Source organism: Lolium rigidum, chromosome 2, assembly GCF_022539505.1.
Source record: "Lolium rigidum isolate FL_2022 chromosome 2, APGP_CSIRO_Lrig_0.1, whole genome shotgun sequence".
NCBI classification, from domain to species: Eukaryota; Viridiplantae; Streptophyta; class Magnoliopsida; order Poales; family Poaceae; genus Lolium; species Lolium rigidum.
Genome location: NC_061509.1, coordinates 82242188 through 82246641, shown reverse-complemented (window position 1 = coordinate 82246641; position 4454 = coordinate 82242188).

Sequence of the window (4454 nt, the reverse complement as noted above, 5' to 3'; positions counted from 1 at the left end):
ACCCCGCGGGCTTTGGCGGGTGCGGGGGCAAGCTCGCCCAGCGCCGTGTGGCGGGGTTAACCACGTAGGAGTATAGCAAAACCAGACCATTGCATATGTCCTCGACGCCGACGTCGTCTGTGGGCACGAAGTGGAGGTCGCCGCTGATGGGGGTGTCCGTTGATGGGCGATAGATGAACTCGGTTAGTTCCAGGCTAGCGAAGTTGATGAAAAGGCCGGCCAAGGAGAGCGGGAGGAGGTCCCGGTCTAGGAGACGACGAGCGTCGATGGTGGCGTGCCAGGCCCGGCAGACGCAGCGTGCCGCGGCAAGGCTTCCCGGAGGAAGGCAGCGGAGGACGTCCGCGAGCACGTCCTCGGGTAGCCGCTGCGTCAGGTCCATCTCCATGGTTGGTCGGCCCGGTCGCCGCGCGCCTTGCCCCGCTCTGCTATAAGCGCTCGCTCGCTGGGCCTACTTCGAGTCGGAAATGGAGTCCGATCTAAACTTGATCACTTGACTCTCGGGACTACTGAAAGTTAGCTATTCTCTATTCTGTTCTTACAATCACCGTGGGTTCGTTAACATAGAATAGCTGAGCCATGTCAAAAGCATGATGGCCTTTCCACTCTGCAACGCAGCGGCAAATATTTCATGATGAGAAAGTCCTACTCCCTTAGTCGATTAAAATTGTTTTAGATTTATCAAAATTTAAAGGTATCTAAACACTATCTAATCTGGGAATACATCTAAATTTTGACAAATTCAAGACGAGTTTCACGGAACGGATGGTATTTCCTTATTCTTATTCGATTAGGAAAACAGCCATCCTTTTAGTGAAAAAGGCTCAGAAACAAGACTTTGCCTATGTTCGCGATGGTGAGTACCTGAAGTACGATCATCGCTCCAAATAGGAATCATTTGTGTAGAAATAGGGTCCTCCTCTATTTCTGAGGTCCCTTATTTCTGAAGTAAAGATTTCTGATATCCATATTTCTGAAGTCCAGTATTTCTGATGTCTTGCAATCGGATCAAACAAACAAGTGCATTTATCGGATGGAATAAATTCCAATTGTATTTTACTAGTATCTGTCGATACCAGTCACAAGCATAAGTGAGCGCGTGTACTAATTATATAAGAAGAAAAGAGTTGCTTTATTAACTACTCCCTATGGTCATTTTTAATTAAATCAAATTTAGCATAAAATTGTATTAAATCCGAGCCAATTAAAAGAAACCGGAGGAAGTAGCAAAAAGTCGGATATATAATAATAATACAAGAGCTATCATGTTAACTAGTGGAAAACGGGGCAAAAACAAATACTACCCCTGTTGATCAGGTCCTTAAGAGATACTCCTTTCGTCAGCAAAAGTGTATGTTTAGCTTTGTCTTGAATCAAAGTTTATTAAATTTGAACAACTCCCTAAAATACAGCAGCAACATTTGTTTCTAGAATATGACAGTAACAACTTTGTTTGCACTAAATGAGTATCACTAGCTTTTTCTTGATATGTAGTTTCATAATATACTAATTTGATGTCACATTAGCAGAGTCAGGGGGTTGTTATTTTTTCTGTCAACTCCCTCCTGGGCCGCTCGCGCGAGCGGCTCCGGAGGCCCCAATCCTAGAAGCGAGAGGCGGCGCCGACTTGCTCTCCCGCCACTGCTGGCGCTAGCGGTGGCAGCCTCACCTGGCCGTCGAAGGCGATGGGTTGTGGAGGCGCACCCCCGACGGGCCCCCTTCGCGCGGAGGTGGGACGCCACCGGGGCTGCGTGGTGGTGGAGAGGAACGGTCGGCGGTGCGGGATCTCGGAGGACGTCGCCAACGACGACGGTGCATCAGGAGGAGCTGCTAACCTCTCGGCCTGGTAGGCAGCAAGGAGGGGAGGGGGGGGGGGGGGGGGGGGGGGGGGGGTGGCGGTGGCCAGGAGGAGGCGGTGCAAGATCGAGTCTTGGGGCGGCAACGCGGAGGATGCCTAGCCAGGTTGGAGTGCCCTGGTGCATCGGCCGCCTGTCCCTGTGCTGGGGACGAGCAGCAAGGCCTCCCGGTGGTGCCGGTGTGGGAGCTGGAGGTTGGGCGACTCGATCTGGGCTTTTGAGGGCCGGGTTGTCGGTTGGCTGTCGCCTGCAGTGGGCGTGCCGGAGTAGACGTCCTGATACTCGCGGGAGTTGGTGGGGAGTTTTGTTGTTCTGCTCTGTCGGGGGAGGGTGGTGGTGCTGGCTCGAGCTGTAGTGTCGGGGGCCATGGCTTGCAAACACAATGTTGAGATGTTGCGGCGGCAGCAGTGCGAAACTTCATGGACAGTATGGCCAACCCCGGAGGCGCCGAGACGAGCGATGATACAGATGAAAGTCCAGCCTAACTTTTTGGGCCGGTGACGATGGCGCCCGCGGGTGTCGTACCCCTCCTTGGAGGCGTCTCCGAGGAGTATCGGTGTCTCTCGCGGTCTCGCTTGGTTTGGTAGTTGTCTCCGGGTGAAAGCCTAGATCCATCGGACTAGCGCGATGGCGCGTCCTCGACGTAGACCCTATGTTGGGAGTTTCACGTTTGGAGACACGGCTTTGGAGGTCCTGTTGCGTTTCCTCCGGTGCTCCCCGCTATCCGAGGTTGTCTGCATGGGCGCTATGCACGCCATAGCTGGCAAGTCCAAGAGGATGCCTTCTCGGGACCGACCGAGTTCCGCCATCTTATCCTTTGATGGTGCATTGACAAAGAGAGTCCTTTTGGAGTTGTTGTTCTTCGGATGCGTCTAGCGCCGATCGAGACGCGGTTCTGTTGCATAGCTTAGGATAGGTTTTTTCTTGTTGTGTTTGTTTTGTCGGTGGTGGCTGTCTACGAACTTCTGGTGTGGAATCCGTGCTATGTGTGGTAGCCTTCTTGTATTCAAACATCTTCCATCTATAAAGATAAGGTACCCTTTGGCGTACTCTCAAAAAAAAAATGTCACATTAGCTACGATTACCGGTGATGTCAAGAGCCAAAATGAGCCACAAATGAGGGTCATTATCTAGTACTTGTAGGGTCCAAAGTAGTGTGATAATGGCTAGTATTAGGGTGGTAACCAAATTTTTGTGATGTCAATTGACATCATATAATGTATGTAGCTCCACCATTAGCTACTTTTATGTAAAAGATGATCAACAATTTGTCTTAAGACAAAACTAAACCTTCAGGATGATTTCGTTCTCAATGCAAGCAAGCGCCAACCAAGCCCACACTAGTGGCGCAACCAAGGCCTCACACCACTAGGCGTCTAGGTCAAAGTACTAGGCTATCTATCTAACATGACTTCCAAATAGCAAGATTCGAGAAGTTCTACTATATGAGTTTTGTAGAACCGCTCCACCAACAAAGGTTATCCACATAGTCTCGAAAGCCCCCAGCCGTACACTACCACTGTCTGGGAGGCCTCAGGTTCGTAATAGAGACCCTCCCGTGTCTCCTGCTTTCACGCCCTGCCCTTGACGATCATTAAAGTTGTAGTGGCTGGGAATGATGCAGGTTATCAGATGCGCCTTTAATTTAGTACGTTTGTACTTTCTATGTTAGTGTGGTGTATTTTTCATTGTGTGTACTTTCCCATGTATTAGTGTGTACTTCTTAATTTACTGTGTTCACTTCTCCCTGTTAGCGTGTACTTTTCATTCCCGTGTAGTAGTGCATGCTTGTATTAAAATATGTTTAAACATGAGTGCATAAAACTGTGGATACATGCTACCTTAGCGATGCACTAGAAACGATCTAGTGTATCTCTCAAAAGAAAAGAAACGAGCTAGTTTCCAAAAACAAAAAACTGGCAATCAAACTTGAATGTCTCGCTACTAGAAAAATGCCTAGCCACAATACCACTAGTAGTGGTGTACCGTGGTAGTGATGCGCCATTTCTATATAGTAGTGACACATCAAAAGCACTTGCACCACTACTAGGTCAATTACTAGTGGCGAACCGTAGGGCCCATGCGTCAATGCTATGTGTGTGCTGGTCCACCCTCTCCCCCCACCCCTAGGCCTACCAGTGGCGCACACTACCTCAGATAGTAGTGGCACGTCATGTAGTGGTGCACCACTTGTAAGCCTGGAGGAGGGGGTTGGATCTATCAGGGGCAGGTGTACAACAGATATGCTCGAGGTAATTAATGCAGAACTGTTTTGAGTTTTGAGTGTGTCTCTCATAAGCTGAGGTTGCCATATAGTTCATTTCCACGATTGACTATTGCCACAGAAGAATATGCGCCCACGAAACGAGCGAGTGGTTGGCATGTGTTATTACCCCAAATTTCTATTTCCATGAGCTATCAATCGCTACAATTCGTTACATGTTGTATTAAAGTTATCTCCACAAATTAAATTATGGCATCAGGTAAATGTTACCAACAGAAAAATGTGGCAACTTCCTACATAACTGTTGCAATAGCACACTTTATTGCCACGTTTGTTTTTTGTGGCAATAATCTATTACCGTGTGTCCACTCGCAACG